The sequence below is a fragment of the Caretta caretta genome, chromosome 5 (genome assembly GCF_965140235.1).
Source record: "Caretta caretta isolate rCarCar2 chromosome 5, rCarCar1.hap1, whole genome shotgun sequence".
In the NCBI taxonomy this organism is placed as follows: domain Eukaryota; kingdom Metazoa; phylum Chordata; order Testudines; family Cheloniidae; genus Caretta; species Caretta caretta.
The window spans coordinates 73,481,435-73,507,905 of NC_134210.1; the positions used below are offsets into that span (position 1 = coordinate 73,481,435).

Below are 26,471 nucleotides of genomic sequence, written 5' to 3' on the forward strand. Positions count from 1 at the left end.
AAGAGGTCATAAAGTCCAGCCCCCTTCACTGAGTCAGAACCAAGTCAATTTAAACGATCCCTGACAGTCTAAGTCTACTCAGACTACCCCTGACAGGTTGTCTGCCTGTTGTTAAAAACCTCCAATGATGAGGATTCCATAGCCACCCTTTGAAGCTTATTCCGGAATTTAACTAACCTTATTAGTTACAAAGCTTTTCCTAATATCTAATCTAAAACTCCCTTGCTACAGATTAAGCAGATTACTTCTTGTTCTACCTTCAGTAGATATGGAGAACAATTGATCACCATCCTCTTTATAACAGCCCATAACCAGTGATGAGCTGCCAAAATCTTAACCGGTTCCCTCCTCACCCCACGAGGGGGTCATGGCCCGTGCCCACCCCGCAGGACCCCTACCCTATCCACCCCCCTCCCCTGTCCCCCGACTGCCCCCAGAACCAGGCAGGAGGGTCTCGTGGGCCACTGTAGTGGGTGCTCACCCCACCCCTAAGAGCCAGAGGGACCTGCCGGGGGGCAAGGTGAGGAGTCCTGGCAGTGCTTACCTGGGGTGGCTCCTGAAAAGCTTTCAGCAGGTCCCTCTGGCTCCTAGGGGTGGGGTAGCATAGCTAGGAGGGGAGCAGGGGGAGCGGCCGAATCAGCTGTTCACGTGGGAACTCTGGTCGGGAGGAGGCTGAGAAGCAGGCGGCAGCTTTGCGCTCAGGCCCAGGGAGGCAGAGGTGAGCTGGGGTGGGGAGCGGTTCCCCTGCGCCCCCCCCCCCCCCGGGTTACCTGCTGCGGCACGGGCGGCTCTTCTCATGCTCCCCCCCAGCTCTAGCTCACCTCCGCTCCCACATCCTTATTCTTGAGCCTGAGCGCGAAGCCGCCGCTTGCTTCTCAGCCCTCCCAGGCTTCCCGCGCAAACAGCTGATTTGCAGGAAGTGGGGAGGGAGCGGAGCGGAGGTGAGGTGAATTGGGGCCGGGCGTGGGGTGGGGCGGGGAGCTGCCGGTGGATGCTCTGCACCCACCATATTTTCCCTGTGGGTGCTTCAGCCCTGGAGCACCCATGGAGTCAGCGCCTAAGGCGCCACTTTTGGCCGGTTGTTAAATTTAGAAGCCCTTTTAGAACCGGTTGTCCCTCGGGACAACCGGTTCTAAAAGGGCTTCTAAATTTAACAACCGGCCAAAAGTGCCCATCACTGCCCATAACATATCTGAAGACTATTATTGGGTCCCCCTTCAGTCATCTTTTCTCAAGACTGAATATGCCCCTATTTTTTTAACCTATCCTCATAGGTCAGGTTTTCTAAATCTTTTATCTTGTTCTTGTTTTTTGTTGTTCCTCTCTTCCAGATTCTCAGCAATTTATTCACATCTATCCTTAAGTGTGGTACACAGAACTTCAGCCAGGGCCTCACTAGAACCCTGTAGAGGTGAACAATTGCCTCCTGTTACATGCAACATTCCTGTTAATACACCTCAGAATTATATTAGCCTTTTTTGCACCTGCATCCCATTGTGAACTCTCATTCAATTTGTGATCTACTATAACCTACAGATCCTCTTCAGCAGTACTACCACAAGTTCTACCTTGTTGTTCCCCATTTTGTAGCTGAGCTTTTCATTTTTCCTTCCTAGGTGCAGTACTTTTCACGTGTCTTCATTCAATTTCATCTTGTTGATTTCAAACCAAATCTCTAATTTATCAAGGTCATTTTTCATTCTAATCTTGTCCTCCAAACTGCTTGAACCCCTCCTCCACAAATTTTACAAGCATACTCTCCACTCCGTTGTCCAAGTCATTAATGAAAACATTGACTAGTACTGGACACAGGACTAACCCCTGCAGGACCCCACTAGACATGTCCTCCCAGTCTGACAGCAAACCGCTGAGAACTAGTCTTTCTGACTCTATAAATGTCCTCTCTGGAATCTGGAGGTAGGGCAGGGATGTTAGGTGAGTACCTGAAGATTAAATAAAAGGATAGCAAAAAAAGAAGGAACAATGAAAAGAGGGGAGGGGAGAAGTGGTGTAGCTATCCCTTGGTAATGAGAGGATTAAGATGGATACCCTGTAAAACCTCCCAGGAAAAAATGAATTGCTCCACTGTTTCTTGTGAGGTGCTAAGTGTTGAGGAGCTCTCTGCTTCCATTCCCATAAAGAGGCAGGATATCCGTCTACCCAGTGGTATGGGCGAGCTTTTAAAGACTGCTGTTGCTGCTGAGACTTCATTTTTGAGATAATGGGAATAAGTCTTCACATAAGCCTACCAGACAGGTTGGCTGACGGGGTAAGGGAGAAGTTTAGAGCTTGAGCTGCTGTGCCCAAGAGAAGGTGAGGGAATGGGGGGAGGTAGCTTTGTATGTGTATTTGAGATACCAGAGAAATCTTACCTTGCGCTGTTCTGTTTGTTCAGAACGACAGTACGGACCAGGAAAGTATTTTAATCTTTGAACACTTAACTGGGTTGGGCCATATGTTTTTATGTGGCTGGCCTAAAAAAGTCCCTCTATTGAAGCACCCTCATCCAGACCCATCAAATTTGGACTAAAACTCCCATACTAAAAGGAGTACCAACTCCTCCCCCCACAAGAGAGAAATTAATAACTTATTGTAACTACAACCAGTATGTGGGGTGGATACCTGTCCACTAGCAAACTGAACTGAGATCACCAACTCACTTCACATACTGCAGGTCAATGTCAGTAACTAACAACTTTCTATCACACTTGTCCTGGGCTGGATTTGAACAAATGACTTGGACACACAAAGTTTAAGAGATCCCCTTTACCAAATGTCTAAGACAGTGTTTCTCAACTGGAAGAACCAGGGAATTGTAAGGGGTTAAATTTTATTGCAATATAAAGCAAAGAAAATATCATTTAGCCCCCACCCCCACACACCCCATTACCTTTCAAGATCACAGATGTGTGTGGAAAAAACTAAGGCCTGATATCTGAACGGACCTATAAAATGTCATGAATTAATGCTGATGTTAGTTTTGAGACTAAATAAGGTAACTTTGTTTGCTTATATGTGCTTATAGCCGCAAAGTGATCTGAAAAGCAGATTTTTCTGACCTTCAAATGAATAATACAATGCTAATAAAACTATAATCCTTAATAAATAAATGGCCTTATTATCCACAGTAATTAAGAATTCATCTCTAAGCTCTTAACTTTATCCATTTTGCCTTTGTAATTATTCTGTGTGCTTTGAGTTGGTAAGATTTCTATGCTTCTCATTTTTGGAAGAGTTTTGGAGTTAGGGAATTACTCTAATACAAACACATTTCCCTGTGGAGATACAAATATAACAAGCATTTTTTTTCATGTCGGAAGTACTTCTCAGCTTTCCCAGTGCAGTGAGAGCAAAGAAACGGAGCGTGAATGCTGAGTGACACAAACTGGATGATGAGTGCTGACCTTTTCTGCAATGACTTATGCCATATTGATGGGGCCATTGAAGTGTTTGGAGCATTTGTAAATCATCACTAGGTTTGGCTCCAAGAAGGAGCACATGTACTGTTGAACTGCTGTAACAGGAAACTGGATAGTAATTGATAAAACTAATGGCAGCCCAAGGTAAAATAAGCATCTATTCAGTCAGCACTCAAGCACATGCTTAGCTTTAAGCATGCTTTGCTGAAACAGGGCTAGAACTGTTTGATTTAAAGCTTAATATCATTGGCTGCAATATATACTCATATTACCCTGCACCATGACCCACAGAAATGTTAAGTGACTGCAGAATATACCTGTTGTTTCATTGGAATATCAAATGAGTTCACAATATTGAAAAACCTTGGTTTTATTATGACTCAGATCTATAGAACTCATATATTGATGCAGTTTCTTTTCTAAGGGGATGACATCCTTTTGGCCTCTCTGTGACTGCAGAAAGGCCAGAATGCAGCAGATTGCAATGGTTCCACTAACAGGGGAGATGGACACTGAAAATGCTGCATAAAGTGATGTAGAATCTACCTGTGTGCTGCCAAGCTCTGCACTGGCATTGCACACAGGAGAGGGGTGTGTGTGTGGTGTCATGTGGGCAGGTCAGGGAAGTGATGGAGCAGTGGCCATTGGGTCCATGAATTACATCCACTAGACACAAATGCTGCAGGGTAGAGGGCAACTGTAGTAGATGGGCTGCAGCAGAATTGTCTACCTCTGTGCCAAGTTTCTATTTTAATTCACCGTACAGAGCCTGTTTACTTGAGCTTTCTACAGCGGTGTGACTTTCACCTTTACAGAACATTGTTTTCAGCTTCTGACTCAGCTCCCGTAGGCTAACATGGAGAACACATAGGAGTAAGCAATGCCACGTGGCTCACGTGGGGGGGGGGAGGGGGCGCGGAATAGGGTTTATTTTTCCTTCAAATAAAATGCAGGCTATTATTGTATGTTTTTGTTTTTTGTTTAGTTTTTCTCTCTTCTTCCTTCCACCCACCTCCGACCAAAAATGTTTGGCAATGCAAAGACAGGGCAAACAATGATAGTTTCACAAAGATGTTGGTGGGTGGCAGATGGGGAAAGACCTGTTTCTGAGTGCACAAAAAAAAAGCAGGCTCAAAAGCGAGAGAGATCGACCCATAACCACAACCTTTGTAAAGTTTCTTTGGGGAAAACAAAATTCTTTGTACTGCTAAAATTGACACTGCCACTTTACACAAGTAAAATTATGAGCATAACACATGAAATGATTAAATGAAAACTGAACTATCCTGCTTTAGCCTTAGCTCCAATACATATTATAATGTCCTGTAAAGAAACCAACTATGCTCCTGGTGAAGATTTAGGTAGTTACAAGTAGATGTCTGGTCAACGGAAATGTCCAAGAAATGTGTTGTTTCTTTAAAAGGGCTCAATCCTGCATGGTGCTGAGCAATCTGGCCTCAATCCAGCAAAGCACTTAAGCACACAATTAGCTTTCAACAGTACTAAGGTGCTTAAAACCTAATTAAGTGCTTTGCTGGATCCAAGCCAGAGTACTCTGCACATCCAGGATGGAGCCCATAATGGTGTAAAAGGTTCAGAGAAGTCCTAAACTCTAAAGTGGGATGAAAAAGCATGACTGGTACTGGCAAATCCTTGGAAGAACCGATCACAAAAATGGTATGTTCTGCTGTGTAATGCTGTGGACATTGTGGCTCCCTTGTACATGCTCACAATTTACTGCTGTGGAACTCCAACCATATGAGCCTATTGCAGAAGTTATATATATATATATGTGTGTGTGTGTGTGTGTATATATATATATATAGAGAGAGAGAGAGAGAGTGGTAAACCCAGGACAAACAGCTACAAAGGGGGAGGGTAGTAATTAGTCCCAGGGGGTTAAAAGGCCCCTCCCTATCCACTGAGGAGAGATAACCAAGGGGCAATAAGGTTCAGCTGGAAAGGGGGTTGCTAGGGAACCACTTAGGTTCAGCTGACTCCAACTACTTGAGACCTTTTTAAACCCTCCCCTGGGTGGAAGGAGGGGGGGAGTAGTTTGTAGCAAGACACCAGACCCTCCCAGTAGGGAGGCTGCACTCCCTACCCAGAAGGGAAGGAAAACAAGCACAAGGGACTGACTCAGGAGAGGAGTAGCAGGACCAGGACCAGGACCCGGACCCGGACCCTGTGCCACCTATAAGGATTTGCCTTGTCCAAGGCTAAAAAGGACTGAGCCTGCTGAGGCAAACAAGGTATTTTGCCACTATATATATATATTCATTCCTTGGTCCAAACTTTTGTTTCTAAATTTCTTGCACTAGTAACTTTATAGCTTAACCCAGTCAAAGGCACATTTTGTCACAAATGGCAAACATCAGTTGGTATTTATTCACCCCTGTCTCACATTGTTTTGTGCCTTAACATCTTAGTGGGTGCAGGGATAAAGGACTGGTGGACAAGGAAGAGGTGTTGAAATCCTCTGATTCTGGTGCTTGAGAATTTTTTTTTTTTGCTTTTACTCACCCCTTATGCCACAATCCTGTAATTAAACTGTACCTATAAACTATTTAAAAAATAAAAAAGACAAAAGGTTTCTGAAAAACTATTTACCCAATGCTCTCCCTCCACTAAAGCACTGCTATAGCCATTCTTCAGGCACCAGGATTCTGTGCTGCTTCAGTCTTCCACCTAGGAAGATAAAACAGAGATAGAAACTTGCCATCTACAGGAAGGGATTGTGGGGGCATAGCTCAACTTGGAAAGAGGGAGGAGGAAGGCAGGCTGGGGAATGGGCTAGAGCCGTGCTGATCATGAGTGTCTGTCCCTGGCTTCTTGACATACATAAAATGTCCTTTAACTACTCAGCAGCAGAGGTTTCTTGTGACTCCACAATGAATCAGTCATTACGTTCAGAGACCTATAGGCAATGTCAAAATTAGTCCAGATACTTAGCTACAAAAATACATTTAGAAACACCTTGGATAACTTTTATACCAAGCCTTTGTAGAAGGATTACTTGCTGTGTAAAGTGACAGGTCTCAGAGTAGCAGCCGTGTTAGTCTGTATCCGCAAAAAGAAAAGGAGTACTTGAGGCACCTTAGGGACTAACCAATTTATTTGAGCATAAGCTTTCGTGAGCTACAGCTCACTTCATCGGATGCATGCAGTAGAAAATACAGAGGGGAGACTTATATACACAGAGAACATGAAACAATGGGTGTTACCATACACACTGTAACCAGAGTGATCAGGTAAGCTGAGCTATTACCGGCGGAGGGGGGGAAACCTTTTGTAGTGATAATCAGGGTGGGCCATTTCCAGCAGTTGACAAGAACGTGTGAGGAACAGTTCTTGGGGGACAGACCAGTCCTTGCTTACGGACAGCCCCCTGACGTGAAGCAAATACTCACCAGCAACCACACAACAAAACACTAACCCAGGTACCTATCCTTGCAACAAAGCCCGTTGCCAACTGTGCCCACATATCTATTCAGGGGACACCATCATAGGGCCTAATCACATCAGCCACACTATCAGAGGCTCGTTCACCTGCACATCTACCAATGTGATATATGCTGCCATGTGCCAGCAATGCCCCTCTGCCATGTACATTAGCCAAACTGGACAGTCTCTACATAAAAGAATAAATGGACACAAATCAGATGTCAAGAATTTTAACATTCAAAAACCATTTGGAGAACACTTCAATCTCTTTGGTCACTCAATTACAGACCTAGAAGTGGCAATTCTTCATTTTTTAAAAAAAACCAACAACTTCAAAAACAGACTCCAATGAGAGACTGCTGAATTGGAATTAATTTGCAAACTGGATACAATTAACTTAGGCTTGAATAAAGACTGGGAATGGATGGGTCATTACACAAAGTAAAACTATTTCCCCATTCCACCACACCCCCCCGCCGTTCCTCAGATGTTCTTGTCAACTGCTGGAAATGGCCCGTCCCTCCCCCCCACCCCCCCGCTGGTAATAGCTCACCTTACCTGATCACTCTTGTTACAGTCTGTATGGTAACACCCATTGTTTCATGTTCTCTGTGTATATAAAATCTCCCCACTGTATTTTCCACTGCATGCATCTGATGAAGTGAGCTGTAGCTCACGAAAGCTTATGCTCAAATAAATTTGTTAGTCTCTAAGGTGCCACAAGTCCTCCTTTTCTTTTTGCTGTGTACAGGTTTTTCAGGGCCATTATTTAATTGTGAACTGTTTGCTTTTGGGTTAGTCACTCACCCAGTAAAAAGTCTTATGTTCACCCAACCACACATGTCTGTATGTGTTTGTGCACATATAGGTACAAATACATCTATAGACAGGAAACAATTGGAAAGAAATCTCCCATGATCCACAGGATTCAGAAATAATACTGACAGTACCTGGTTTCATTCTCTCATTACTAGGCTCAGCCTTTTGGCCACTAGACTTTGTTTTCATGAGTTTTAGCTGCTGGACTGAGTATTTTACCTCCGAATGGTATTTTGAGACTTATGCCCCGTCTCCATCCTTCTTTTCTTGACTGACACTGTATTGTGGACAGCAGATGGTGCAAATGGCCCACAATACATTAGTTAAATTAATGTAAAAATCCTACCAGATTGCTGACTTCCTTGGCACTGTACCTTTGGCACCAATAGCTGGTCAGGGAAAATGACAGCACTTGAAACTGATAGAGACTGAACTTTTCTGGGCTGGTTTTTGGAGACATGAGGGCATTTGTGGGATTGATGTCGGAGTCTGTGTTGGAGTGGGAATGACTTACCTCTCCACATCGTTGACACTATGCCCTGGAACTCCTGTTCAGTTGCTCTTAGAATGAGATATTGTAATCATGGATTCCTCTTATACTTTTTCTTCCTTTCCACTACAATTAGGAGCTAGGGTCTTCCTACCATTTCCCCTCTCTTTCTTTCATCTCTCCTGATCCCCAGTGCAGGATGTCTGTGTCCAGGGGAAGGAGGTATGGCTGAGAGCCTACACTAAGAAAGACCCTGTTTTCCTGACCCCGCTAAGCCTGGACTGATGGGGAAACCATGGTCGATGTAGAACTAATATTGTCACCACAGACCTCTTCAGAGATTATTTTTTCATATGCATTGTAACCAATAACACTGAGCAGAGCAGCAGTGGTATTGATAGTAGGATACCCTTCTACTTCAGGCTTCTCAATGAACTACAAGGAGCAGTATAGCCTGTAAGGCCAGGCCCCATAGAAAAGGCTCTGATTTCTCTTTTTTTCAGTATATCTTACTGTGGTGGACTAGCCTATAAGAGTGAGCTCTGGAGATAATCCTTCACCAAGATACAGAACGCACAGAGTGGGGTCGGGGTGGCTGTGAAATTACTTTGTGTTTATACTACTTCTGTAAAGTTCCAGTTTGGCTGCATTATGGAGGCCATAAGCAAAAGAAGTGTCTATCCTGGGCACAATGAGGGAATTCAAACTCTAACATACGTACAGTCTCCCTCAGTTCCATAGCTGGTCCCACACGCTCTCGCAAGGCCTGCAGGAGTGAAGAGGAGGGGGAAGGTTCAGCCTGATATTCATGAAATTGGAGAAAGAGATTGTTGGATTAGTAAAAATACATAAATTAATGCAATCTGTATTTCACCATTTTCCATGAAAACCAAAGGCAGACTTTTTCAGGCACAGAACTGCTGTTTTGCTACAAAAAGCTGCTTTCACTGTAGAAAGAAGGAAATTTCAATTAGTAATGTCCATGTTAAGCATGTCTTGTATTCAGTGGTTTACAGCTCCTGGCTCTTAAAATGGCAGCATATGGTGGTAGCTCTGCATTTTTTTTTAATGACCTGCTGCATCAGACCCCAGCCTATGATATGGCATAATAGAAAGTAATCATAGAATATCAGGGTTGGAAGAGACTTCAGGAGGTCATCTAGTTCAATCCCCTGCTCAAAACTGGACCAACACCAGCTAAATCATCCCAGCCAAGGCTTTGTCAAGCCGGGCCTTGAAAACCTCTCCTGCTGGAGATTCCACTATCTCCCTAGGGAACCCATTCCAGTGCTTCACCACCCTCCTAGTGAAATAGTGTTTCCTAATATCCAGACCTCCCCAACTACGACTTGAGACCATTGCTTCTTGTTCTGTCATCTGTCACCACTGAGAACAGCCTAGCTCCATCCTCTTTGGAACCCCCCTTCAGGTAATTGAAGGCTGCTATCAAATCCCCCCCCCCCTCACTCTTCTCTTCTGCAGACTAATAGCCCCAGTTCCCTCAGCCTCTCCTCGTAAGTCATGTGCCCCAGGCCCCTAATAATTTTTGTTGCCCTCCGTTGGACTCTCTCCAATTTGTCCACATCTCTTCTGTAGCGGAGGGACCAAAACTGGATGCAATACTCCAGGTGTGGCTTCACCAGTGCCGAATAGAGGGGAATAATAACTTCCCTTAATCTGCTGGCAATGCTCCTACTAATACAGCCCAATATGCCATTGGCCTTCTTGGAAACAAGGGCACACTTCTGACTCATATCCAGCTTCTCATCCACTATAATCCCCATATAATAGGTCCTTTTCTGCAGAATGGCTGCTTAGCCAGTCAGTCCCCAGCCTGTAGCGGTGCATGGGATTCTTCCTTTCTAAATGCAGAACTCTGCACTTGTCCTTGTTGAACCTCATCAGATTTCTTTTGGCCCAATCCTCCAATTTGTCGAGGTCACTCTGGACCCTATCCCTACCCTCCATCATATATACCTCTCCCCCCAGTTTAGTGTCATCTGCGAACTTGCTGAGGGTGCAATTAATCTCATCATCCAGATCATTGATAAAGATGTTGAACAAAACTGGCCTCACGACTGACCCCTAGGCCACTCCGCTTGATACCGGCTGCCAACTAGACATTGAGCCGTTGATCACTACCATTGAGCCCGACAATCTAGCCAGCTTTCTATCCAACTTGTAGTCCATTCATCCAGTCCCTACTTTTTTAACTTGCTGGCAAAAATACTTATCAAAAGCTTTGCTAAAGTCAAGATATATCACATCCACCGCTTTCCCCATATCCACAGAGCCAGTTATCTCATCATAGAAGGCAATCAGGTTGGTCAGGCATGACTTGCCCTTGGTGATAGATAAATCTAAACTGTAGTTGTTTTCACAGATCATTAACTAGCAGCAAAATGGGAAAAATCATATCTGGCATTTGATGTGAATACCTGGCTCTATTGTTTCAGTAAGGCATTGGTGCATGTTGTATACACAAGCTCTTGGGGCATAGCGCTTCCTGGGTCGTCCCACCATGCAGGGGCAATACTTCTGTCCCTGAAGGAAATACAGTGTGTACTGCCCTCTGTGCCTGGTGTGGATGGGAGCAGAACTATGGCTCTGCCTCCTCCCCTCTCCCTCTGGGACAAAGGCTGTACTTGTGCTGTCCTGCAGCTGAGAAGTGTGGGCATGTGGGTGTGGGCTGGTCACAATCGAGCCCATTTGTAGTACAATTTTCCATTTGTCTCAATACCACAGGTGCTGCTGGCTTTTTAAAAAAATGGTTTAGTACATTTGGTCTTTGAAGACACTTTGTGGCCAGAAACATTGCTGCATCTGTGGCCTTGTTCCATCCTACATGCTTGCGAGCATTGTTGTTAGCATAGTGTGAGGATGCATTAGCTGCTGTCTTTTTCAAGATACCTCAGGGTACCAAACTAGTAAAAAGGAGACAATAAAGAAGGGCTGAGCCAACTATGAATTCCAAAACTACACTGGAATAGAGTGCTACAAGCAGCAGGACATAAATAGGATTACATTCTCACTATGTTTAATTTACATGGAATATAGGAACAGAGGAATTGCCATATCCAGTTTGACCAACCATTCATCCCGTTCAGCATCCTGTCTCTGACACTGTCAATTATCACACTTCAGGGAAAATTTCAGAAACTAGATAATTATGGAATAATCTTCTGCTTTGAAGTATAGGGGTTTATAACCATTCCTGTTTTTTACTTGGTCTAATCTGGTGGTTGTCATTACCCATAAAAATGTCTAATCTTTTAAAATCTTACTAAGCTGTTGGGCTCAATGGTATCTTGCGGCAGTGAGTTCCAAAGGTTAGCTGTCTTTTGTGGAAATAGTTTTTTTTTTAAATTGTTTACTATTCATTTTAATTGAAATGTGCTTGACTTATCTTTCTACCGTTTGTTATTGTGTATACCTCTATTGTTGTCCGCTCTTATTTGTCTCCTCTCTAAATAAACAGCCCCAATTTATTTCTCTTTTTTTGTCATACACAAGTCTTTCCATGCCTCTAATCCATTTTGTTGCTCATCTATGAACTCCCTATACTTCTGCTGTATCCTTTTTGAGATAAACTGGCTAGCTCTGAACACGGTATTCCAAGTGAGGGTGTACTACTGATTTATATATTGTTATAAATTGTTTTTTCAGTATTTTCTTTCCCATTCTTTATACATTCGTCAGGATGGCCTCTGCCTGGAGTACCCTCCTGCACAGACCACAGCACTCAGTGCCCTTACTTCAGTGTCCTTCAGAGTCTCCAGATACAGTCCAAACAGGCTTTCTGAGTGCAAATAGCCTTTGCTGGGCTCATTTATTACAAAAGAAAGCCCCATGCACATAAGTCATAACCAAAGTCCCAAAACTATAGTCCAGACAGTACATTACATACAGCGACTCTCACTGTGCCCCAGCTCTCCAGTACAGCCCCAGCATCTCTTACCTTCAGCCTTTCTGGCCCTCCAGCTTCAAGTCTCTGGCTCAGGGAGGCAACGGGCATCTCCTTTTTCTGCACACAGCCTTCTCTGGTCATGGATTTCTGTCTCAGGAAGATCAGAAGACTAGTCCCTCCTCTTGCTCTTAGCCTTTGATCCTTTTCAGCCTCCCAGCACTGGCTGGCCCAGCAAGGTCAGCCTGCAGCCCCCTCCTCTGACAATTCCTCCATTTTTCCAGGGGTCTGCAGAGAGCTCTCACCTGCCCTTTCCCTCAGGGAAACTGCTCTGACCCACTGGGTCTCTCAGATTCTCCCTAATACTTTGTAGCTCTCAGTGTAGCCTTGTCCTCTTAATTAGCCAAACTGGGAGCCCCATGTTCTGGTACAGGGGCTCCACACCTGCTTCATTTACAGGAGACAGCCACCGTGTAACAATATCCTGCTTTTTTGACCTCTGTTTCACACTGAGCACAAGTTCTCATTGGTCTGTCCACTCACCTAGCTTTGTTAGTAGGGTGACCTTATGTCCCATTTTGGCCGGGAGAGTCCCTTTTTTAAGCCTTGTCCTGGCTGTCCTGACTTTTTTTGGCAAAACTGGGCATTTGTCCCATATTGCTCTTGCCAACTGATCATCAGGGGCATGGAGGAACATGTAGGGGGAGGAGGGAGAGGCAATGCCAGCCCCGCATGGGAGAGAGGGCTCAGGAGAGTGGCTTGGACCGGGCAGCAGGGGGGTTCGGGCTGTCCCATGTGTGGAGAGGTGCGGGGGGCCTCAGGCTGGCCCTGTGTGGGCAGACAGCAGGGAGGGCTGGGGCAGGCCCTGCGCGGGGAGGGAGTCTTCGGTCGGCCCCTGGGGTGTTCCGTTTTCCCTTTGGGAAAATATGGTCACCTGATTTGTTAGGTCCCTCTACATTTCTTCAAACTCATCTCCAGTCTTGGCTAGCCTAAATAATATTGTAGCAACTGCAAATTGTGTCATCTCATTGTTCATCCCCTTTTCCAGATCACTGGTAACTATATTGAATACCCCCAGTTCTGGCATGAAATCTTTTCTAACTTCGTTGTTACCCTCTTGGAATATTGAAAATTAACCATTTTTTATTTCTTTTTGTTTTCTGTTTTTAGCCAGTTGCTAATACATGACAGTACTTTAATTCTCAGATCATAGGTATTTTGTTTCTTTTATATCTTCTTGTTGGATGCTTTTGACAGCAATGACTTATTGAAGGCATATGGTGATTTCATCACATAACGAACAAGAATGTCAAAAGTCAGACCAACCAGCCTCCATGGTCTTGCCAAATGACTCAACGCCGGCTCAGGTGCCTTGACCATCAGCTCCATCTACTGGAGTGCATATCACCCTGCCAGCTTTATGTATTTGATCCAACCAACGCTGGATGGAGAAGGCCTCACTGACAGCCTCATGCATACTGGAGAGAAGTCGTGGTTTCCAAGCTCGCTCACTTCAGCCTTACTATAGAGCAGGCCAGGACATTGGAAGGAGACTGGGCTTTCTGGAAATGAGTGATCTGAAGCGTGCACTCCACGAGCAGGAGAATTAATGAATGAATTCTCCTCTCATGAAGGACTTTGCCAAAGATTTTTGGAAAGTGTTCTCTGGGGAAGAACAATCTTTTCTTTTGTATTGTTTCAGTGTCCATTACAATGAAGCTCCAATCCTGACTGGAGTCTTCGGGCCCTTTGAAATTCAGTCAGTTGGCTCTTTTTATCCATTGTATTGCATCAAAAGCATCCAATAAGTAGATATTAAAGAAACCAAAGAATTCAAATAGACTGGAGAGGCATGATTTTCCTTTACAGAAGTCATGCTGGTTTGCTCATATAATTCCATGTTAATTTCACTATTTTTATAAATTCTCAGTTATTGTTTCAATGCAATTTCCTGGTACTAAAGAAAGGTTTATTGGTTTGTAATTCCTGTGATCATTATCTGTAGCACTTTTCTTTTTTTTTTTTTTTTATAAAAAAGGGTACATTTGCTACTGTTCCGGTGTTCGGATTTAGGAGCTGATTTTAATGAGATATTTCACATTTTTGTTCGTAGCTCAACTCCTTCATCCCTCAACACTCCTGGATAAATACTACCATCCAATCCTAATAATGTGTTGCTCCTTCATGTATCAATCTTATACAGTTTTTACAAATCATTACTGTATTTATTACATTTAATTAGTCTTTTGATTAGCGCTGGGTAATTATTTTTGGTCAAATAATAAATTTGCTGAAAAATGCAGTTTTGGAATGATCGAAACTATCTGAATTTGGAAAAATGTTTTGGCCAAATAAGAGACAAAATTAAAAAAGTTGAAATGGTTTGTTTCTACACTTTTTTGAAACCAAATGTCTTGAAGCATTATTTTGAAATCAAAAATCATCTTGAAATTTAGATACTTTTTTTATTAAATCCAAAAAAACAACCAGAAACAACTAATTGAAGAAATAAAATTGACTTGTTTGACCCAAAATGAAATTTTATTTTGTTTTGGCAAGAAAAAACACAAATTTTCCATTTGAAACTAACCAAATTTTGTGTTTGATTTTTTTTTTTTTCAGTTCAGCCACCCCAAACTGACAAATCAATTATTCACTCAGCTCTATATTGTGTGCTCAGAATCCCTCTTCTGACTTTAGATTTTTCTCATGAGATTCTATGGAATCTTCTAAGCATAGCACTACTCCTTTCTCACCTCCTACATTTCTCTGTAATATATATAGTATCTATATAAATATGTCTATTAATTATTTAACTCCTTTGTATGACACTTTTTACTATTCAAGAATTTGTCTTTGTGATCTCAACCTGTCCCCACCCCCAGCTCAGTTGTAATTTATTTCCTATTCATTGCTGAATACAGAGATACCTTTGTATTATTAATAGGGCTGTCAAGCAATTAAATAAATTAATCGTGATTAATCGCGCTGTTAAACCGTAATAGAATACCATTTATTTAAATATTTTTGGATGTTTACTACATTTCCAAATATATTTATTTCAATTACAACACAGAATACAAAGTGCACAGTGCTCACTTTATATTTTTGGTTACAGTTTGCACTTTAAAAAATAAAACAAGTATTGTAGTGCAATCTCTTTGATCATGAAAGTTGAACTTACAAAATGTAGAATTATGTATTAAAAAAAACCTGGATTCAAAAATAAAACAATGTAAAACGTTACAGCCTACAAGTCCACTCAATCCTACTTCAGCCAATCGCTCAGACAAACAAGTTTGGTTACAATTTGCGGTAGATAATGCTGCCTCCTTCTTGTATACAATGTCACCTGAAAGTGAGAACAGGCATTCACATGGCACTGTTGTAGCTGGCATTGCAAGATATTTCCATGCCAGATGTGCTAAAGTTTCGTATGTCCCTTCATGCTTCAACCACCATTCCAGAGGATACACGTCCATGCTGATGACAAGTTCTGCTCAATTATGATACAAAGCAGAGTGGACCGACATAGGTTCGTTTTCATCATCTGAGTTAGATGCCATCAGCAGAAGGCTGATTTTCTTTTTTGGTGGTTCACGTTCTGTAGTTTCTGCATCTGAGTTTTGCTCTTTTGGGTCAAGTGCAGTAACTATTTTTTTTAGAAATCTCAGATTGGTACCCTCTTTGCATTTTGTCAAATCTGCTGTGAAAGTGTTCTTAGAACGAACATTTGCTGGGTCACCATCCAAGACTGCTATAACATGACATATATGGTAGAATGCAGGTAAAATAGAGCAGGAGACATACAATTCTCTCCCAAGGAGTTCAGTCACAAATTTAATTAATGAATTTTTTTTTTAATGAGCATCATCAGCATGGAAGCATGTCCTCTGGAATGGTGGCCCGAAGCATGAAGTGGCATATGAATGTTTTGCGTATCTGGTACTTAAATACCTTGCAATGCTGGCTAAAAAAGTGCCATGAGAACACCTGTTCTCACTTTCAGGTGACGTTGTAAATAAGAAGCAGGCAGCAGTATCTCCTGTAAATGTAAACGAGCTTGTTTGTCTCAGCAATTATTTGAACAAGAAGTAGGACTGAGTGGATTTGTAGGCTCTAAAGTTTTACATTGTTTTGTTTTTTAGTGCAGTTATGTAAAAAAATAATAATTCTACATTTGTAAGTTACACTTTCATGATAAAGAGATTGTACTACAGTACTTGTACGAGGTGAATTGAAAAATACTATCTCATCATTTTGACAATGCAAATATTTGTAATAAAAAATAATATAAAGTGAGCACTGTACACTTTGTATTCTGTGTTGTAATAGAAATCAATATATTTGAAAATGTAGAAGAACATCCAAAATATTTAATGCATTTCAATTGGTATTCTATTTGCGATTTATTTTTTTGAGTTAATTCTGTGAGTTAACTGCAATTAATTGACAGCCCTAATTATTAACAATCTTGTATCTGATAAGAATGCTCTTTGGCAGCTTTTGGCTTTTCCTCAATTCCTACTTTAGATAATCCCCCTAAACCTGGATGACTTTCCGTACCAGCAATCTTGTTCTACTTTGGTTAAGGTAGAACCCCATTTCACACAGCCTCTCTCATTTCCAAAAAAGTCCTTAGTGTCTAATGCGCTTAAACCGTTCCTCTTTCCATCATCATCTCATCCATATCCAGAGATTTCTGAAGGCCCCTCATCGTGCTAACCCTGTATGGATAACTGGAAGCATTTTAGAATTAAGTACATTAGCGGCAGTGGCCCTAAGTCTATTCTTGGTAAACTAAATCTAGCTTGCGGGATCTCTTTCCTACTCCTTGAGTAATATCTGAATGAAGAGTAGATATTTTTCAGAAGTGCCATGTGGGAGTTTAAAAGGGTATGACTACTTGTGTGAAGAGCTACTGGGGAAGTCTTAAGACAAAGAAATGTATTTAGCTTTGCATCCTGTGACTATTGGGCTTTGTAGCAATTTCCTAAGGGAAGTAGTGGAAGCCTCGTCACCTGTACCACTTAGTCTGGTCTAGATGCTAGAAAAGGCACAGATGTGAGAAAATTGTGTATTGGCAGCAGTTAGGCTGGATTATGACCTAATCAGTCTGTAATGGCTATGATAATTTAAGAACTATTTGTGACTGACTTGTTAGAGTGCTTTTGCTCTTCAAGTACAGAGCATACTTTTCTTTGTCTCCTTACTGAAGGAGCAACATAGCTTATTCACTAAGTACTTCCCTCTTAACCACGCGGTGTGTGGGGGTGGAGAAAGCGTATTTCTCAGTCTTAGGGGTAAATGCACTTTACAGAATATAAAATAAAGGCATCATGTTTTATGGAAGGGCAGGTGCATAACAGTGCATAAATAGTTCAGGTACCTATCATATCAATCAAATGACAGGTACCAGCCACTAGAGGCTATGCTAGTCTCAAACGCTGAAGATCTCCATATACAGACAGCAATGGAACATCTAGTGTAGCATATTACATATTCCTTTTCCCCCAGTTAGATTTTATTCATGCCAATTCATCTTTAACTATTTTCTTTTCTCTTTTTCATCAGCTTTCTCCCTTTTTTCCTTTCTTTCCTTTGGCTATTTCTCTATGGATCCAGCTTTATTTTAATTGTTTCTTGCTGTCAACTTTTATACTGCACTGACCTATTGGTACACCACTTACTCATTTATGTGAAGCCCACTGTGAATGAACAGAGACAAAATAGGGTTTCAGAAATTAGCCTTGGTTTTTTGAGTCAAGTCAGCCTCAAATCTTCTTAAAATCCAATGCATCAGAGAGGCAGCATGCTATGGAAAATAAAACTAGTGTATTATTTGCTGCCATAATTCAAAGGGAATTTCAGTTTGCATCAGCCTTGCTTGTAACTGTGGTTCATTAGAGCTCATATTAACTCATCTGTACATGGGTATGGTTTATTACTTATATAGATTATAGTCTCATCTGTTTCTAAATCACAAAACCGCTCCTCCTTATTATATTTTTCTTTTCTAAATTACTGAGCTGTTCTCTGTCAATGTTTGTGTCTTTGTATTGTCCTCTTTGTGACGATTTTTGTATTTACAATGCTTATACTTATATTTGCATTACAATATCTAACTCTGTTCATGCCATCATAAAACCCCTCAAATTAACATTTCTCAAGTCTCTTGTTATCCCTACTCTACATTTTCACTGCTCGCCTACAATGTCCCCCTCAAAATCACAAGTCGGACCATTCATTAATTCAAAAAGAGCAGTACGCCATTATACCAACTGGATGTGTACAGACATAAAATTGATTGTTATAAATGTTCAATACTCTTTCAAAGAATTGTAATGGAAAGCAATTAAGAAAAAGGAAAGGCACATAAAAATATACAAGAATAAGCTCATAACAAAAATGATTCAACTCACATGGGTACAGTCTTTGCATAATTTAAATCAAAACCAATTCGTTCTACAATTAAAAACAGAGAAAGCTGAGCTGAGTCATAACATAACCAGGAAAAAATGAATTTATGGCTTAGAGTTTGAGAAATGAAATGCTATAATTATTAAAAAAGAACCTGGGCGACCATTTGAAATCTAGACCACTTCAAATGTTGCCTGCTGAAAGTTGTTACCATCAGAAGCCTGTTCATTGGCCTATCTGAAAAAAGTTGACTGTCTCAGTCCATTTCCTATTAGGTGTCCACATCACAAACACTGTCAGAATTGGCACAAATGGCATGATCCAAAGCACCCTGATGTCAGGGGAGAGATTTGCATATTTTTGTGGGCTTTGACTCAGGCCCTAATTTGGCACTCGCTTTTTAGTCTCGGCAGAGAGGTCACAGACTGAATGCATGTTGAGACAGAACTGTCCTTTCTTCTGAAGATGTCATCCACGCAAGTCAGGCTTGAGGTATGTAGATAGCTGGTGAGTGAAAGATTACACTGCTTCTGCTTTCCTGTATCTGTTCTGTGGATAAACAGTGTCCAGTCTCAAGCTGACATTTTCCTCCAGCACTAAATAAACCTTTAGAACCAGATTCTACCTCCCTTACTCTGCTTACTCTGCAGGAAGTCCCACTGATTGTTTAGCAGACCCACTGAAATCAATGGAAACACTTACAGAGTGAGGTACTTCTCAGGGTGAATAAGGATGGCAGAATCTGGCCCTTGGCAAATAGTTTCACCTTGCATCTCTTTACTATCATATTCTAGTAGTTCATCAGTCAATGAAAGGGACAGAGATGCAGGATTGTGCCCCAAATGAGGGAGCAAAGCATGAAAGTATTTAAATAAACTAGTCTTTTATGGACATTGAAATCCTATGAAAACTCAGGTTGTCATTCCCTGTCCTATCAAATAGACGATGACATAGTAATCCTCAAATATGACAGCTGGCTGCATAGCAAAACTGTACTAGTCATGCACATTTGGTGGAGCTGGGTTGTAAGCCAAACAGAGCTCATCTTTTGAGGGTGTGATGACTGAAACTGGCTGAGTGCTATTTTGTAGTAACGTGTCTGTCTGCATGCACCATGCAGGAGGAAGACTGCACGACAAAAGGAAAAATGGCAGTCGGCTGTCAGTCACGCAAACATTTCTATAGCCTGTCCCCTCCTCTTCAGTAATCCGCCTTCCTGTCAGATGTATTTCTTTTGTAAGTACAGAAGTTCCCTTTTTTTCCCCCTCTGAGCACTAGAAGGTGACTGACTTTGGAAGAGGTTTCTTTATATCTTTGAAGGCTTTATTAACACTTCTTTTTGAACTTCTAATAAGCCTTGTTTGCGAAGGGTCATTTTCTTTCTCACCTGCAGTGGTGTAGCTTGTTGCTCTTCAGCCACGCCTCTGCCCCCCGCCCTGCCACAGAAAAAAGAAAAGCCTACAACTTGAAAGCAGAGCATAAAGTCTCAGTTGGAGATCACGAATGACTGAAGTGAACCTGCAGTTTTTTGCCCTTCTCCTACTCATTCCTATAAGGAAGCTTTTGAATTGACAAATAAGAAGGCTGTGTATGGCAGATGAGATTGCAGTCTGTAATTAGCCACCAGAATATGGGGATAGCAACCTTTGGGCTGAGCCCAAGCTGAAAAACAAAGCTGTCAGGAGAGTATACCGTTGAATCAGGATAAAGAGAGAGAACAGGTAAGCTCAAAGTATCTTTATCTGAGTATGAAAATATAATCATTGCCAATCAGGCTTTTTTACCAGCTGCAAAGTCATTGAACAAGGCACTTTTAACAGGAGAGAACTGAGCCTACATCATTTTCATTGTATTACTCTCTATAGGCTGACTCGAGTGCAGTTGTTTTCTTAAAACTTCTCTGACCAACAACTATTTGAAATTCATTCAATTTGCATTTGCTTCCTATGACAATGTGAATCTCTATATCTTGTACAAGGAATGGGTCCCTTTCTTTTTCCAAGTCTTTATTTCATAAGTGTGTTGGTAAGCTTACTTTGCAATAGTAATTATTATGGGCCTGATTCTGCCACCCTTTCTCACACCGAGTAATACCTTAGTTTGCAAGAAGCCTCACTGAAATCAGTGGGACTGCTTGCCTAGTGGGGCACTGTTCAACATAAATAAGGCTGGCAGTATTGAGCCTTATGGGATCAACAGAACACTTTGTGTCAGAAATTTATTAGTTTAAGTTCCAAATAATTAATACAATGCATTTATATTGTAACTTTCCACCTGGGATACTTAGATATAGGAGATTATTGCCATCACAAGTAAATGATTCGAAGCCATGAAGCTTTAAAAGGCAGTTTTTATTATCTCCTGAAGAGTATGTCAAAGTTATGCTATGCAGGTTAGGTCTTTGACTATGAGAAAATACAACCATGCAGACAGAAAATATTATCCTTTAATCTAACATTCGTCCGTGTAATTAATATGCAGTTCAAATCAGAAAAGACAGCAATCTTAGAAGGCTCTTATTTTTTGTTTTATTGATGAAGACTGAAAAGTTACCTATATTAGTAACTGCTTTGTAGAAAATAAAACACGGTTGTTTCCTCTGTGGAAAACAGCTAGGAGATAAATATTTTTTTATTACTCTAAATTCAAAATACATGATACAATAAAAAAAGACTATTCATTATCTTGGCTTATTTACAAAATGCAGGGCAGGCGTGCATTTCATTACATTTTCTAGTGCAGATCAGCTGCTTATAAAAGACTTTTATCACTGTTGATCTTGGATCTTTCCAGCTCATTAACATATACTCCAGAAATATTCTCTTCTTTGATTTTGGGCTTTGCACTTTATCTTTATCTTGTAGTCACAGTATAAACTTTACATGAAACCAGCTCTGGGCTTGCATTCTAGATTGTCACTTTCCTATGACCCCTCAGGCTGCCTTTGATTTGAAATTGAAATGTATATTACCTGAGGATTCAAACAGGATCAAAAGCTTTCACATTATATTTGTATTTATTAGCCTGCTAGAAATGCATCAGTTTCAGTCATCAAAGATCACTCCCCTGTTAGTCTGTTTATGTACATATAATCTTATGTGTAGACATATGTAATTGTTTTTATTTCTCACTGGTATCCTACAATCTGTTCAATCAGTGTAACCATATTATTTCTATAATCATAATATCATCAACAAATGTGCAGGTAAATCTTACGTAATTTTATTGCTCTACAGATGATTCTTTGGTATTAGTACCATGTGATACCCCTGTGAGAAGTTGATTAAAATATTTAATAACTCATGAATAGAAAATGTATGTGATTCTGCCCAATCTTACATACTTTTCATGTTTTTTGTAGAACACTACACTAATGTGGCTACAGGACATATTATTTAGTCAGTAACTTAAAAATGCTGAAACACAGCTATAAATTCATGAGACAGAAATACTGAAATAAATACCATGTCAGCTCTTTGTCGTGGCCCTGCTTCTCTACCTCCTCTTTTGCTACTAGACAGCAGATCGAGGGATGTGATCGTTCCCCTCTATTCAACATTGGTGAGGCCTCGTCTGGAGTATTGTGTCCAGTTTTGGGCCCCACACTACAAGAAGGATGTGGAAAAATTGGAGAGAGTCCAGCGAAGGGCAACAAAAATGATTAGGGGTCTGGAACACATGACTTATGAGGAGAGGCTGAGGGAACTGGGATTGTTTAGTCTACGGAAGAGAAGAATGAGGGGGGATTTGATAGCTGCTTTTAACTACCTGAAAGGTGGATCCAAAGAGGATGGATCTAGACTATCCTCAGTGATAGCAGATGACAGGACAAGGAGTAATGGTCTCAAGTTGCAGTGGGGGAGATTTTGGATGGATATTAGGAAAAACTTTTTCACTAGGAGGGTGGTGAAACACTGGAATGCGTTACCTAGGGAGGTGGTGGAATCCCCTTCCTTAGAAGTTTTTAAGTCAGGCTTGACAAAGCCCTGGCTGGGATGATTTAGTTGGGGATTGGCCCTGCTCTGGGCAGGGGGTTGGACTAGATGACCTCCAGAGGACCCTTCCAACTCTGATATTCTATGATTGATTCTATGTTGTTGCCACTTCCCCCAGAAACAAACAAAAAACCCTAAATCATTTGTGTCATCATCAAATAGTTATCTTAATAAAAAAAATGAAGTATACAGCTTGGGGCAAATGTGAACCAACTTGCATCAATGAAAACTGATTCCCCTATTTGCATCTTTGCATTCATAATTGGGAAGAATGGCAGAAATTGACTGAGGCCTAAGGTTGCCAGTCAAGTCCATGCATACCATATTCTATAATTCTGCAGGGGAACATGTCCTTACATTCTACCCAAATGAACATCTCACTATAGAACTAAAGGAAATAGCATACCTTTTAATCTAGAGTTGAAATCTCATTAATGTCAATGGTTTGGACTCTTAAGCCCTGATCCTACAATCGATTGCTCATGGGCATACTGCCATGCCTGTAGCTGGCCCCATGGAAGTTGTTGAGGCTGCACATGAACATAATCTATTGCAGTATTGGGACCCTCGTTAGCAGTTTTCTTCTTTCTGCACCTTGAGTATTGTATAAACATGTATGAATAGAACCTGACTGACACACACAGGTGGACCTGCTTCTGCTCCCACTGGGTACAATGGGAGTTGTACATTTGGGAGGCAACAAGGTCCAGTGAATAGGGAATGGATTGGGAATCAGGATACTATTCCTAGCTTTGCCACAGCTTTGATGTGTGGCCTTGGGCAAGTCACTTAACTTCTCTGTGCTGTGCTTCAATCTTCCTCATTCAATTATTCTCAAAGCACTTTACAGATGAAAGTAAGAACTATGGAAGGAAAGCATCATATGAGAGCTAAGTTGTTATTATTTATTCTTGTGGTTATTGCAAGGTGCTGGATACTATATCTGCTGTCTTTTTCTAAAACGGAAATTATCTAATTTAGATCTTACAGCAGTTATGGAACACCCCCCCCCCCCGCGCTTTTCAGTTAGAATTGCTATAAAAGTCTCATTGTTCTTTTCAAAAGGTTTTTCATGTAGGATGTACTGTATGATGTATTTTTCTATAAGGATGCTTGAAACTACAGGCCTCATTCCTCAAAGAGAGAACCAGGACATAGTATTAGTTTTTTGAGTTTAAATGTATAATGCATAGCAATGCCATTTATTCAAGAGATTATAAGACAGGAAGGAAGGTCTTGTGGATAGGGAACTGGACTGAGGATCGAGAGAACTGGGTGAAATTCCCAGCTATGCCACAGACTTGCTATGTGACCTTGGGCACCACACTTGAAGTCAGTGGAAAAATACCATTGACTTGAATGGTGCGGGATCCAGGTTTTAAAATCTGGAGTTTTCCATTGACTTCAGTGGGGCCAGGATTTACAGTCTATGCTCCCCACCTGTAAGCTTCTTTTCTCCTATCCTCTGGCTCTCTCATCTAGTTAGACTATAAGCTTTCCAGGGCAGGGACTCTCTCTCAGTATGTGTATACTCAACACCTAGCACAATGAGAACCTGATCCCAGTTGGGCCTTCCAGGTGCTCCCATGAAATGAATAGGTGTAATTGTTCTTGTCCCTACGTGGTTATAGACCTAGTTCCCCTCCTTGAGTTGGCTTGGAACAATCCTGATCCTTGTGCTCCTGGCCCATAAGGATGGAGGAGTCCGGCAGAGACAGAGTTGCTATATTTTCTGAAGAGGGCAGAATTGGTCAAGCCTGGGGGATACTGACTCCACCTTTTATAAAGCTGCTGTGCACATTCCTGTGGCACTCCTGGATGCAGACCCTCCTTAGCTCCTTGCTCCTCACACAGGCAGTGGCTTAGAACGACAACCTTGCCCTACTGAATTCTGAATTTTATTTGACTCATAAACATGGTGATAATTACCAATTCTATTGTTTATAGAAAGCCAGCAGCATTGCATGTAATAGCACAAATCACTGTTTACCATAGGAAGTACAGCTTGTCTCAAAATGAAGAAATTTGGCAATTATCGCAAGTGAGCAATATTCAGTACAACTTTCCTATGCAGAGAAATGAGGAATAAGAATATCATTTATTTGTTAAAATTATTTTTTCTTCTCATCATCCTTTTTAATGGAGATGGCTTTATGTTGCAATTACAAAGAGCAGTGGTTCTCGAAATGTGGGTTGGGACCCCAAAGTGAGTGACGACCCTGTTCTAATGGGGTCGGCAGGGTTGATGTTAGACTTGCTGGGGACCAGGGCCAAAGCTGAAGCCTGAGCCCCACTGCTCGGGGCCAAAGCCAAACTCAAGGGCTTCAGTCCTGGGCTATGGGGCTCAGGCTTCAGCTTCAGCCCTGGGCAGCAGGGCTCGGGTTACAGGCCCCCTGCCTGGAGTTGAAGTCCTTAGCTTCAGCTTTGCCCCACCGCCTGCACAGGATGGTGGGGCTTGAGCTTTGGCCCTTCCATCTGAGGTGCTGGGGCTCAGGTGGGCTCAGGCTTTGGTCCCCCCTTCTGGGGTTGTGACGAAGAGTAACTGTGTGTGTGTGTGTGTGTATCTCTCTCTCTACAGCCTGTTATTTTGTGTAACCATCCGATGTAGTAAACATATTATCAGATAAATAATATAACTTCTGGGAACTCCTATACAGAAATCATACTGTGTTGCATTTACCTGAGTCAGAAACGTACCAGCACATGGCTGAGTCTGTGGTGACAGTTACTGTGTTAGAGATATTCCTGTGCCTCAACCATGGAAGGTTGAACCATATGATCTCAACTTAAAATATAATTATTTTGCTCTGCATTATTATTTTTTGAATTTTGGGTGAATTACACTGCTCATCACAGCCACAGCCTGTTGGGCGGGTTCTGAATTCCCCAGAGTGCCTTTCAGTTCTCTGTCCAGTTCTGCCCATGTACCTCCTGCAATTCTAGTCCTGGGCATTACCTCTTTGAAGCCTTCCAAATGTTCTAAATTATGTGTGTGTGCGTACACACACCCAAAGTTGGCCCTTTTACATGGCTAAATACCCACTGAGTACTACCACTGGGACCACTAGACCTTTTCTACTGTTGATGTAAGCCGAACTAGAACATAAGTCTGATCCCACTCTCATGCTGGTTCTGCACTGCTGGAACTCCATTGATTCCAATAGTTTCTCTTGATTGACATTGCTGTACCATGAGAGCAATTTCAGGCCCTAAGGATGAAATCTGGGCCATTCTGAATTCAGTGGTAGAACTCTCATCTCTAAGTTTGAACCCATTGTCTTTCTTTATTTCAGTTACCTTTCTGGTAAATAGAAAAGGAGTGCTTGTGGCACCTTAGAGACTAACCAATTTATTTGAGCATAAGCTTTCGTGAGCTACAGCTCACTTCATCGGATGCATCCAATGAAGTGAGGTGTAGCTCACGAAAGCTTATGCTCAAATAAATTGGTTAGTCTCTAAGGTGCCACAAGTACTCCTTTTCTTTTTGCGAATACAGACTAACACGGCTGTTACTCTGAAACTTTTCTGGTAAATGATTCACTATGAGTGACCTTTGAGTGACCTCCCACATCTCTTGCTTATTTCTAGTTTCCTAATTTTCACTTTGTCCCATAGATTTTGACACCCTCCCCCCATCACTGTACTCATTTTACCAACACATTATTGACTTAGTCCCTTATTCATTTTCCAGTTCTCTATTAGGTCACATCAAATTCTTCTTTTCCAAGGTGCACAAGACTAATTCCTTTAACTTTTCTTTGTTAAGAGATGGTACATCTGTGTCCTCATAACAGCACATGATGTCATTTCCAGTGGCACATTCCCTGAATAGAATTTCAGACATTGCAAAGGAGAGTCCTGTGTTGGAGACAGAAGTGGGAGGAATAAGACAGACTGAAATGGAGGAAAAGGGAAACAAACTGGAGGGGAAGGTAAAACAGACTGAAAAGGAAGGAGGGAGGGAAGAAAACTGAAACTTC

The 26,471-nt window shown here is 41.7% G+C and overlaps 1 long non-coding RNA gene across 1 annotated transcript in view; it reads right to left on the reverse strand.

The window, feature by feature from the left end:
* LOC125637009 (uncharacterized) overlaps nt 1-26,471 on the reverse strand; it is a 101,100-nt gene that overhangs the window by 11,093 nt on the left and 63,536 nt on the right. The window contains exon 2 of the long non-coding RNA XR_007356795.2: nt 6,030-6,107. This is a non-coding gene — a long non-coding RNA (uncharacterized LOC125637009). The remainder of the gene's footprint in view (nt 1-6,029; nt 6,108-26,471) is intronic.